General features: G+C 38.1%; 1 protein-coding gene across 1 annotated transcript in view; it reads left to right on the plus strand.

Annotated features, from left to right (window-relative positions):
- The first annotated feature begins 1,073 nt into the window (after positions 1-1,073).
- USP8 (ubiquitin specific peptidase 8) overlaps positions 1,074-13,513 on the plus strand; it is a 58,953-nt gene continuing 46,513 nt past the window's right edge. Inside the window, exon 1 of the mRNA XM_068551489.1 lies at positions 1,074-1,183. The gene's annotated coding sequence lies outside the window, so the exon portion shown is untranslated. The remainder of the gene's footprint in view (positions 1,184-13,513) is intronic.

Below are 13,513 nucleotides of genomic sequence, written 5' to 3' on the forward strand. Positions count from 1 at the left end.
ATTTTTCTTTGCATACTCAAATTCATCAAGATGCTCAGCAGACCAAAAACAAACCAAAAAAAGCAAACAACCAATAACCAATTTACTTTCTTAAGATCCACCCTCGAAAGATAGATGCAATTTTTCCCCTTAGTTATGAAAAATTTGCTAAGGCTTCCTAGTTAGCAGTCTCAGGTAGTATAGTATACTTCATATTATATGTCTTAAACCTTTTGGGAAAATAGTGTATAGCTTAGGTATAAAAGAGCTACCGTATTTTTGCAGGTATTTCATTGTGATGGAAAGGAAATTACCATTAATGGAAAGACCACTATATGTGAAACACTATTGGGTTAGGTCCTTTCATTTATTCATTACACGTTTACTGAACACCTATGTGGCACACACTTTGACTTAAAGCATTTGCTAGACCTCGCCTTCCAGCTTTTCCATCCAGGAGACACTTGGACTGTCCCTGGGGACTTAGTGACCATGGCCCGCAACTCCATCCAAGCAACTTTATGTTTACAGATAATCGGAGCATTCAATCACCTACAAAGAATCACCTCGCGAGAAAGTTCAGACCTCTCGTTTTGTTTTTGTAAGATTGGGTTTTTAACTGTGTATGTGTATATATAATGTGCTTTAGAACTGTGTCTATTCTTCTCTTACCAGAGGCGTGGCTTCGGAGAACGTTAAACTTTTAATCAGATTTGAGATTCAAATCCCTTTTCTAGTCTGCCTTAAATCTCCAACCTGAAGAGGAAGAGGCGTAGCTAAGGCGTTAAGAGCAGCCCTGCTTCCTTCACAGCAAGGCCCAGGATGCGAGTAACACCAGGGTGACAGAACTAAGCCCGAGAAATGCAGGGCGCAGGGGACAGGCGGACAAGCTCGCCCCAGCTCAGTGTAGCCTGGACACTACCCAGACCGTCCATCCAAAACGTCCTCCTCGGCCCTCCCCCGCCCTCCCGTGCAGCCCTCACAGGGTAGGATGGGGCTGGGAAACAGCAAATAGTCAAGGGCACGCGCGCGCAGCCCCGCCCCTGCGTGACGTCAGAGACGCGACGCGTCGCAACGCAGTGCAAATTGGGAAAGAGGGATGAGCTGAGCTGAGTTCTGTCGGGATAGAGATTTTTCTTCGGGTTGGTGGGAGATGGGCCTTTGGCGAGGAGACCGGCATTAGTGAAGCGCGCCCGGCGCCAAGGTGAGTGCGGGGCTGGTTCCTGGCCTTTGTTCGTCGGGAATCCGTCCGCAGTGAACCCCTTTCCTTCCACCAGCTGCTGGTCACCCGGGAGACAAGCCGTGTCCTCGGAGGGGGTGGGACAACCCCGAACATAGAATCGGCTTTTGGAGGAAGGGTCCTACCTCGAGTCTTTCCCGCTACCCACCTAGGGTTGCCCAGCGAGTTCCGTGTGGGCTCCGGTTTTTCCCGTCTTAGAAGGTGGCCTTGACCATTCTTCCACCTTCTTGGACACTCAGACCGACTTTGATCTCTTTCCTCTTGCCTCCGTTTTCAGATTTTCTGCCCGTCGAGCTACATTCCCAGGCCTTAATACAATCTCTCAGAGTGTTTTCCAATCCCTCCTCTGATCCAGTCAAACTTAATTGTAGTGAAGTCCAGGTATGAGTTTAAAGAAACTGCGAGCGCTTCAGAGTTAAAACTGTGACTTCCCCAAATAAAAGCTTGTCTTTCCTAAAATGTGGCCTCTCTCCGAGAGTTGTGGGACGAGTTAATTTAACCTCCACTCCACCTTGGAAATTATCAGAACCCTGAATTTGTACTTAAAGCTGCAGACCACACTTTTCGGTTTATTTCTTGCCTCCAGTTCATTTTGTGACCTTGGAGCAAGTCCCTAATCACTAACAAAATATTTACCTGGAGGCAGAGGTGTTGCAGAGTCTAAGGAATTTAATATTTGTTAAGAGGCCTGAGGGTTTCAGCTGTAGGGGATGCCGAACTGAGGATTTTACTCTCTCTGCATCAGCAAGCATCCTAATTTTTGTGTACTTTCTACGGCAGCCATGAAAAATGTCAAGTGATTTTTGTTGGGGAAGTGTTCCTCTTCTAGGCTTGCTCTGCGGCTTTGCTATGTAAGCAGATTTTGCATTTCAACAGTTTCTGTTTAAGATTCATTGTTGAGTGTCTTTCATGATGGATTTAGATCGCTTCTCATGATTCCAGAGTACTGGACCAGTCTGTCTGAAAGGTTCCATAGGTTGTGCTATGTCTTTAACACGTTGAAATGTGTATTCCTTTTCTTGTGACACATTAGGTGCATCTTTTAAATTAGATAGTAAGGACCCTATAATAAAAAACAACAACCTGTCATTAATGACATAAATTTATATTAATTGCACATAGGTATGCATTGTAGTTTTTGAGAAAACAATGCGTGAGAAAAACAAAAATATTTTAAAGATGTCTTTCTAGAATTTAATTTTTAATATATTTACTTGAACTTTGTCATTATGGTCATTTGTTTATTAGTGTGAACATAATGGGAAAGAACCAAAATGGCTTTTGTAAAGTAAGAGAGTCAGTACATCAGATTATTTTCCCATAAAATGTCTAGCATTATATTTTATTATGAACATTTTCTACATAAAAACGTACTTATTTTTGTAGAGATGAAAGGGAAAAAAGTGTCTGTTAAATATGAGGTGTTAATAAAATTAGATATTATTGAGTCTTTTTTGTTTTAATCTTGGTCATTGTCCCAGTTGCCTATTGCTATATAACAGATCACTCTAAAGCAAAGTGGCTTAAAACTACAATTCATTATCTCATGTTTCTGTGGGCTGACTGGACTCAGCTGGTTGGTTCTCAGTGAGGGTTTCATGTATTTGTAGTCAGATATCTAGCTAGGGTTGGAGTCATCTGAAAGCTCAGCTGGGCAGGACATCCGAGATGGCTCATTCCCATGGATGGCAGTTGATGTTGGCTGGGAGTTCAGCTGGAGATGTCGACTCTAGTGCCTACAACATAGCCTCTTCATGTGTCTTGGACATATCATAGCATGGAGGCTGAGTTCCAAGACAAGTGTTTGAAGGGTCAGGAAGTGGAAGCTTTCTCTTAAAGTCTTTTAAAGCCTGGACCCAGAAATTGGCACAGCGTTACTTCCAACATTCTGTATTGGTTAGAGCAGTCAGAGCCCTCCCCCAACCAGATGATAGACCTTTTGAAGAGGAGAATGCTGAAGAACTTGTGGCCATCTTTAGCCTACCATAATTTTGTTGACTGATGCTTGGATATAGTAGTAGATGCAGAATAAGTTACGCTTTTGATTTCTTTAGCCATTTCATGGCATGTTATAATTTTCGGAGCACTTTTTATGTATATTTTTTCATTGACACCTTTGAAAACGCTATAGAAGCAGATGGATTATTCCCATTTTGCAGATGATAATAAACTGAGCAGTGGCAGTGGTTGTGGTGGAGGATTTAAGGAATTTGCCCAGAGTTGTATGATAGTAAGTGGAAAATGAGACTGACTTTTATAATATAAAATTTATTAGTAAATGATGAAATGTTAAACTTATTTGTAATAACATTTATAACCATACTAATTCAAGTAACACAGTACTCAATGTACAGTGAATAAAGTTAGTGTTGAGATAGCTAAACCTTGCCTCTTCTAACACATTACAGTTTAGTCTTTCATAATACTGAATTCTCTGAAATGTACCAACAGTGATGTGAACCTGCATGTCTTTCTTGTTTTTTAAATTGAAGTATAGTTGATTTACAATGTTTCAGGTGTACAGTAAAGTGATTCAGTCATATATATGTATACTTTTTCAGATGCTTTGGCATTATAGGATATTACAAGATGTAGAATATAGTTCCCTGTGCTACACTATAGGTCCTTGTTATCCTCGTTGTTTATCCATTTTATATGTAGTAGGGTGTATCTGTTAATCCCAGATTCCAAATTTATCCCTCCGTATCCCCTTTCCCTTTGGTAACCATAAGTCTGTTTTCTGTGTCTGTGAGTCTATTTCTGTTTTGTAAATAAGTTCATTTGTATCATTTTAGATTGCACACGTAATATCATATAACATTTGACCTGATGTCTTTGTAATGTAGTAAAATGAAATTATTATGCATTTTAATACCAATTTCAAAACAAATTGAAAAGCTGTGGGTATAGGAATCCTGGGGTTTTTAATTTCTTAATTACAAAATATTAAAAATTAAAATAATTCTTCATAATTTTGGTAGGTTGGGAGTTATATAACTTAAGATGTTGATTTCATGTAAAATAGATAGCTAGTGGGAAGCAGCTGCATAGCACTGGGAGATCAGCTCAGTGCTTTGTGACCACCTAGAGGGATGGGATAGGGAGGGTGAGAGGGAGGGGCAAGAGGGAGGGAATATGGGGATATATGTATACGTATAACTGATTCACTTTGTTATACAGCAGAAACTAACGCAACATTGCAAGGCAATTATAATCCAATAAAGATGTTAAAAATAAATAAATAAATAAAAATAAAATTCTACCTTAAAAAAAAGAAATGTTGATTTCAGCTGAAAACTAATTGTCATCTTCATAGTGTTTGATTGCTTCTAGTAACATGCTTATATCCATTCTTTATGCCTATGGTTCCCTGTCTTGATTGCACGCTAGAATTCACCTGAGGAGCTTTATAGAAGTACCTATGTGCAAGTCTCACACTCAGAGATTCTGATTGAACCATTTAGGAATGGGTCCTGGGCATCAATATTTTTTTAAAGTTCTGTAGGTGATTCTAATATACAGCTAGGGTTGAGAACCATAGCTCTTTTTTTGGTACTTACTAAGTACAGTTGGGTTCCCAGCTCATCCATTTTGCATCTGCTAAAAAAAAATTAAAGAGGTAAAGAGGAAGAGGAGATAAGAACTGGATCAAGGTTATATAGGTAGATAGACACCTATTGTGTAAAACAGTTACCCTCGTGTTTTTTCTAGGAATGGTCCTTAATAAAACCAGAAAATTTGGGCATGGTACGTTAGTGCCTGTACTTTGCTTTGTATTACCACTGTGTACTTATCTTTCATCCTAAGAGGTAGAAACTATGTTAGGAGGTATATTCTTTGTATCCCCTGCAGCCCCCAGTGCTACACTTTGAATAGTTGTAGGTATTCTAAATGTTTACCACACTGAAGCTGGTTTTTAATCACTCCTCAGAACTAGGGCTAGTTATTTTACTCTGTTTTTCTTTTTAGCATTGTAAGAACTTTGTAACTTTGGACTTCTCTTTTTCTTTGGTTTCCATGATATTGCACGTTCCTGGTTTTCCTTCATTCTGTGTTTCTTTCCTCCTTTAGGAACCACCCGCATCCCCCGCAAGTTCTGAGCCCTTTCAGGTATCTTGTCAGCTGTAGAGAAACAAGATCTCATTTCCTTAGTGATTCATTCTCCTGATTTTAGTTACTAGTGTAAATGATGTTTATGTTTTTAAAACTATTACAGAAGTTTAAAAATATACATGAAAGTGAAGAGAATAGAATTATTTAAACTATATCCTAGATAGCATATTATTTCAATGTCAATACTTTGTTGTCTCCCAAAACACTAAGGATTATCAAAGTAACATTAACGCCTTAATAGTTGATTTAATATCTGGTCTTTCTGTAAACCTGATGTCTGATTACGTATTTACATCTCTATCAAGGCATCCTTCTTTAGATGTTATTCCTTTTGCATACACTCAACATGTTCAAATATTTTTGTAAATCAGTGGTTCTTATTTGGGGGTAATTTTGACACCCACCACCCCCCAACCCCCACCCCCGCCCAGGGGACATTAGGCAATGTCTGGAAACAGTTTTGGTTGTCACAACTAGAGAAGGGTGGATACTACTGGCATCTAGTGGGTAGAGGCCAGGGATGCTGCTATACATCCTACAATGTGTAGGGCAGCCCCACAACAAAGAATTATTCAGTCCAACATGTGAGTAGTGCCCAAGTTGAGAAATGCTGCTGTAAACTGATCAGTGTTTTAAACTTTTTATTTTTGTTGACAGCACTACCATTCTTCACATTTCTCAGGGTTGAAAGTGTGTGTGTGTGTGTGTGTGTGTGTGTGTGTGTATACTCAAGAGAGAAAATACTGTTTCAGTCAAAGCACATTTCTACCTTTTTATGTTCTTTTTGCCATGGCCTGCTAGTTACTCTTTTCTAAAGTATCATTCCCTTGCTCCCATTTCCTTCAAATCTGTCTTGCATATCCCCACTTTGACCTGCCCAGAGATACCATTTGCCCTTCAAGATCTGGCTTCTTATTGCCTGCTGAATTAAATATAAACAATTTGGGTGGCTTCAAAAGTCCTCCATCACGTAATTCCATTTCCTTACCTAATAGAATTTATTATTGTTAGCCAACAGTTATTAAGGGTTGCCTATAAGGACTACTAAGGTAGATGTTAAGAGATCTAGCATGTTAGAGTAATGACTTATATTTTATTTATTTATTTTTGGCTGTATTGGGTCTCTGTTGCTGCGCGCGGGCTTTCTCTAGTTGCGGCGAGCGGGGGCTACTCTTCGTTGCGGTGCGCGGGCTTCTCATTGCAGTGGCTTCTCTCGTTGTGGAGCACGGGCTCTAGGCACACGAGCTTCAGTAGTTGTGGCATGCGGGCTCAGTAGTTGTGGCTCGCGGGCTCTAGAGCGCAGTCTCAGTAGTTGTGGCGCATGGGCTTAGTTGCTCCGCAGCATGTGGGATCTTCCCGGACCAGGGCTTGAACCCGTGTCCCCTGCGCTGGCAGGCGAATTCTTAACCACTGCGCCACCAGGGAAGCCCAGAGTAATGACTTATAAAGACATGTTAGTATAATCCCTTGATCTAATTTGATTATTTCCTAATAATCCCTATAGCATTCTTTATTTTTCTTATTACCTTCCCATACTGATTTCTCATTTTGTGTCTTTGTTCGTGTTGATTTCCTCTTCTGGCATGCCCTCCTTTCTCACTCTATTCATAGCTAACTCCTATCCTTAGGGCCAGTTTCTGTCTCTATCACAGCATCATGAAACTGCATGCTTATAAGGTATGAATATCTTAAAGCCTAGTCATAATTGTCATTTGGTCCAAATTCTGTACTAAAGGAATGATATAGATAACAAATACTGATAGTATAGGATTTAGATCAAGAAATAAACTCCAGGGCTTCCCTGGTTGCGCAGTGGTTAAGAACCTGCCTGCCAACGCAGGGGACACGGGTTTGAGCCCTGGTCCGGGAAGATCCCACATGCTGCGGAGCAACTAAGCCTGTACGCCACAACTACTGAGCCTGCGCTCTAGAGCCCGTGAGCCACAACTACTGAAGCCTGCACGCCTAGAGCCCGTGCTCCACAACAAGGGTAGCCACCGCAATAAGAAGCCCTTGCACTGCAACCAAGAGTAGCCCCCGCTTGCCGCAACTAGAGAAAGACCGTGCGCAGCAACGAAGACCCAATGCAGCCAAAAATAAAATAAATAAATTTATATATACTAAAAAAAAAAGAAATAAACTCCAAGAACTGAGACCATCAAGGATGGAAGAGGTGGAACTTAAGTTGGTTTTTGCAGGACGAGGGATCAGCACAGAAGAGTACACTCTGGGCTGGAAGAAGCTCCCCCCTCGCCCCAAGTTACAGTGAATTTTTCCCTCCTTTTGACTTCCCAGTGACTGGAGTCATGTATTAATGTACAGTGTAGGGATTAATTGTTGGCTTATTATTTAATGGGTTATTAGTTTGGTCTTGATAAACAGACTAAGGTATTTGTGATCAGAAGCCCTGTGATACTCTCTTTATCTCCCTAGAGCAGTGTTACTCAAAGTAGCCAGTCTCTTACAGGCTTGCAGCTTGTGCTAGATTATAAATGAGTACATTGCTTTCTTTGTAAAGAACGTCTTGCTGCTATGAAAAATTCAGTGTGCTTAATAGGTTTACATTCTGTTATAAGCTTATTTTATCACAGACTTGTAACCAACAGTTCCTCAACCAGCACTGGTCTGTGGACCACACTTGGAGTAGCATTGCTCTGCAGGACTTTTACACTTTCAATTGTAACCCATAGACATTTCACATTTATACCCAGTGTTCTACATGTGCATACACAGGTACACAGCCAAAACTAAAGTTTCATGAAACAATTCTTAACCTTACTATGTGTGACATGCTCTGATATTTTCTCTTCAGGTTTTTTTTGTTTTTGCTTTTTTAATGGTGATTGTGACCTTCTAAAGGGATTTTAAAAAAACACTGCTATTGTCACTAGACTCATAGTAGATACTCAGAAAATACTAGAGGTTATTTTAGCAGTGATTACTTCTTAAAAGGGTTGGGCCTTAACTTTAGGATTGATTTAAAGCAGATTATTTCATCAGTACTTACTTGTCTCTGGCATTTTAACTAGAATGAGTATAGAATGGATTATATGAAATTTAAGATAGTCAGATGATGTAGTGAATACTGTTGCTATCTGAAGGCCAGAGACGGGGTGAGATGAGATGATGGATGGCCAACAAAGACAAACTGCTTTCCTTTCAGTGTTGCCAGCAACCTTGGCAGTGGCTGGTGTGAAGCCCTAGTTAAGATATCAGGACCAGTTTGAATGACAACAAACCTCAATCTTTACTTTTTTGCTTTTTAGTCATCACTCTGTGGTTCAGGTCATCCAATCTCTACTCCTTTCTTTGGAAGGATCAGAAAAATGTCAGAAAGAGAGAGAGTGGTATATATGCCTTCCATTTTCTCCCTATTGTCAGCTCATTTTCAGCACTGCTTGTATTTCATTTTTGGAGCATTGCTGTTTGATTAAGCTGTTCTTAAATCTTTATCAGGTTTACACATCTTAAAATTTTTTTTTTAGGAGAACTTTTTCTTACATATACTTAGTTATTTTATTTTTTGTACTTACAATCCTTTTTGAAGTATAACAGTTTTAGTGGGTTATATGTTGTATTTAGTTCTAGAGCTAAACAAGTAGATTTTAAAATTATTTGAGTTCTGTAGTTATTGAACATTCCTATATAAGTATCAGTGGGTTTGTTTTTACTGTTGCAACCAAAATAAGGAAATTGTAAATCCATTCAGTCATTCTGGCCTTAAGTTATTTTATGCCAGTCTCTTTTGAAATTTCTTTAATGGCAAAATGCAGCAGAATGACTTATCAAAAATTTAATACATTAAAGTTTACATACATTTAAGTTGGATATATATTTTTTGCTTTCTCATATGATTAGGGAAAAATACCCTTTACCTTGTGCTTTGACTTCTGCAGAAATATATGTGATTGTGAGGCTAAAATAGCAATTAAGGCAATGCTGGAAGTATTTTTAACACCAGGCATCTTATTTGACAGCATAACGTATAATTTAATGAATGAAAATGGAAACAACTGTGGTCCTTTGATGACATTATCAGAGCAAGTTCTTCATTTCAGCTGTTCTCAAAAATCAAATAAGGACAGAAAAAGTAACTTTAAAAAAGCACAATCTTTTTCCTGGAAACCCTCATTAAAAACTTTGTTGTCATCATAATCTTATCCCTGTAGTTTCCATTGGTGTATCTGATCGGTTGTCACTAAGTCGGAGTCCTGTCATTCTACCTTTGCAGTGTCTCTAGTATCTGTCTGCCTCCTCCATTCCATCTCTACTGCCCTAGTTCTGACCTTCATCATCTTTCCTTAGGATCATTATTATGGGTAACTAATGTCTTCCTTATCTCCAGTCTTTTAAAGCCTAACCTTGTACTGTTAGTTTAGATCATATAACTCTGTTCTTAGAATCCTGCTCTTGCTCTCTGTTACCTTTAGAAAACAAAGTAAATGCTTTAATATGACGTTCATGGCCTTCCATTTATCTGTTCCTAGACTATTTTTCAGGCCTTAGTGCCTAGCAAATCCTTGTTCATTCTGTATACTAGCTAGTTCCTAAAGATGTTCTTTACTTTTTTGACTTTTTCCTCGTACTCTTTCTCATCTCTATCAAAAGCCTTCTCTCACCAAGACTCACAGAAATGCTATCTCTTCCATGATGCCTCCCAAGATCCCTCTAGTCATACTTGATCTTGTTAATTTTCTTATTGTACATTATTTGTAACTCTTTATAGTTTGATATAATACATGTTGTATTAACACTTCTTACAACTTTCTCTTTCACATTAGTTTTTTAAACTTTGTGAGGAAATGGATCACATCTAATTCTTGAGTTCCTGGGAGCACAATGTCTTCTGTACAGTAGGATGCCTGTGAATGTTCTAATGGAATTTAACTTTGAAACAGCTAATGATTTTATTATTTTAAGTTGCCTAGGTAGCATATATAGTATTAATATTCTTTTGTCTTTTAAAGATCCAAGCTTTAAAGGTAATGATGAGAAAAAGATTTGACTGAGACATATTCTAGACCTTCATTTTAGAGGGTTCAAATAAATAGCTTTCTTTTCCCAACCAAGAAACCTAATTGTCATGAATCAACAAAATAGACTCTACCTGACTTTTTGAATATATGTCCTGTGGTTAGACCACTAATACTTAACATGCAGGTAAAGGATAGAGTAGGAAAAACAGATACTGTCAGACTGGTACGAGGTCACTCTGCCTAACTCTGGCATTAATCCTTATCTTAGTACATTTAGTGTTGCCAGTAAAAAATCATTGGGCTTTTTGGAAATAACATTTCAAGAGCTAGCCTATATCAGGGGAGCATATGTTGGCTTTTCGTGGTTGAGTAAGCTTAAGATCCTAGCTGAGCTAGGTGGGGGCAGAAGAGTCAGGGTTAACTCTTGTTACTGTTATCTTACTGTCCTTTAGCCCTCCTTAATAGTCCAAGCTCCAACATCCCCTGCCCTCTGCCACCATGGTGTCGGTTGTGGCATCACTAAGGCCTCAAGTTTCCTTAAGCACCTTCCTGAAAAGTTAGTTTCTTGGCCTTACTGTGCTTTCTCTTAGTCAAAAGTATTATTTCTCAACTGTTGCTTCTTATGTTTCAGTAGAAATCATGTTCCTGAAGCACCACTCTATCCCATCATTTTCTTTTTCATTGCCAATTTTTTTTTTTAAGTTGTCTACAGTCTACTTCCATTTCTTTATTCCTTAATGCTTGTGCTCTTGCTTCCACTCACACCACTGTATGGAAGCTGTGCTCAACAAGGTTATATATACCAGGCTCTTACAATATTCCAAATCTGTTTTTTTTTTAATGAGTATTTAAAAACATATTTTACATTTGCTTGTTTCAACCATAACTTCCTAACTGTTATATCTGTCTGGGTATTCTTTTCATATTTGTAGACAATTGGATATTTTTATTCATATTTGCATTGTTATATAATATAATTGCTTTCTTTAAAATTTTTTAATGAAATACATTACGTACATTACATATTATTTTATGTTATAAAAGCCTGATAATAAAATGAGCATCTGTACAAACTATTATATGTAAAATAAGCTACAAGGATATATTGTACAACAGGGAATATAGCCAATATTTTGTAATAACTATAAATGGAATATAACCTTTAAAAATTGTGAATCACTATATTGTACACCTGTAACATGTAATGTTGTACATCAGTTATACTTCAATAAATACATAAAACAAAACAGTCATCTGTGAGCATCTGTGAACATACCACCCAACTTGAGAAATAAAAAAAACCTTACATATCGCTGAAGCTCTTTGTGTGTGCCTCCCTTATTGTATCTTCTGCCTCTCCAGAAATAGAATTTTATATTTACCATTTCCTGCCTTTATAAATTTATCTGATTTGTATCCTTAAGCAATATATTGCTCAGTTTAGTTTGTTTTAAAACTTCTTACAAATGGTGTCACGTTATATATATTCCTGCTTTTTCACTCAGCTTTAGGGGGATAAGCAGGGGTTGAGGAGGTGGTGAGCATGGGGGAGTAGGGAATGTTCTCTTGTTAAACTTTATCCTGGAAGGTCAGGGACCACGTCTTATGTACCCTTTGTGTCTTTAACATGTAACATAATGTTTTTTTACAAGGTAAGACACTCAATACTGTTGTCTGTACAAGTATGAGGAAATCCAAGGGATCCCTATCATATTCTTTAATGGATGCTCTTAGCTGTTTTGGTGGTGCATTGTTGATGAATTATATACCTAATCAAGAAATGAGAAAGTATTAATATTTAATATAAAATGTGACAAGAATCAAAGCAAATTGGGGTGCTTTTGGAGTTTCACATAGGTGAACAGAAGCCTTTTCGCCCCTAAAGTTGTGTACCTTACTCAGCATCTTAGGATTCAATGTTCATTGATGTCCATTCGTCTAATAATAGTGAACTGATAGAATGAAGAGCATTAAGGTAGTGGAAATAAGTGATAGAAAAAAATTTGTAATCTCTCTTTTCTTTAAATTGAAGTATAGTTGATTTACAGTGTTGTGCCAGTCTCTGCTGTACAGCAAAGTGACTCAATTTTACGCATACATACATTCTTTTTTTATATTCTTTTCCATTATGGTTTATCACAAGATATTGAATATAGTTCCCTGTGCTATACCTTAGGGCCTTGTTGTTATCCATTCAAAATATAATAGTTTGCATCCGCCAGCCCCAAATTCCTAGTCCATCCCTCTCCCTCCCCCACTCCCCCTTGGCAACCACAAGTCTGTTCTCTATGTCTGTGAGTCTGTTTCTGTTTTGTTGATAGGTTCCTTTGTGCCATATTTTAGATTCCACATATAAGTGATATTATATGGTATTTGTCTTTCTCTTTCTGCCTTAATTCACTTAGTATGATAATCTCTAGTTGCATCTATGTTGCTGCAAATGGCATCACTTTGTTCTTTTTTATGCCTGAGTATTCCGTTGTATATATGTTACCACATCTTTATCCATTCATCTGTCGATGGACATTTAGGTTGTTTCCATGTTTTGGCTCTTGTGAATAGTGCTACTATGAACATAGGGGTGTATGTTTCTTTTTGAATTATAGTTTTGTCCGGGTATATTCCCAGGAGTGGGATTGCTGGATCATACGGTAATTCTATTTTTAGTTTTCTGAGGAACTGCCATACTGTTTTCCATAGTGGCTGTATCAAAAAAAGTTGTAATCTCTTAAATGTATTAATGCAGCTATTCATTCAAATTGTAATTAGTTCTTTACAACTGAAGACCTTGTATAAATTTACTTGGGTTCCTGAAGTTTTCATTTGGTGACACTTATGATCTTGCCAAGATTCCCATTTAGTGTGCTCCGCTGATCTGCCCCATCTATATGCATCCCTGCACAGGTACACACACACACACAACTTAATTGTTACATACCTAGCCTTTCTTCTTCTTCATTTTGTTTACTACCTCCATCTTCCTAGTCAGAATTTACCAGAGCAGATGAGGAAACAAAGAATGTCATGAAACATCAAAGACCTTTTCAAAGTAAACCAAAGTATTTGGGTGTATTCTACCAGAAACATGTTCATACATCCCCAGCTTCATATAATGTGCCCTGGCTACCCCTCCCCCCAACTTGTTTCCTTTTGTAAACTGATGAGGAAGAAATATTTCTAAATGAAACTTCCTTCTATTTGTAAA

This window comes from Eschrichtius robustus, chromosome 1, assembly GCF_028021215.1.
Source record: "Eschrichtius robustus isolate mEscRob2 chromosome 1, mEscRob2.pri, whole genome shotgun sequence".
Classification (NCBI taxonomy): Eukaryota; Metazoa; Chordata; class Mammalia; order Artiodactyla; family Eschrichtiidae; genus Eschrichtius; species Eschrichtius robustus.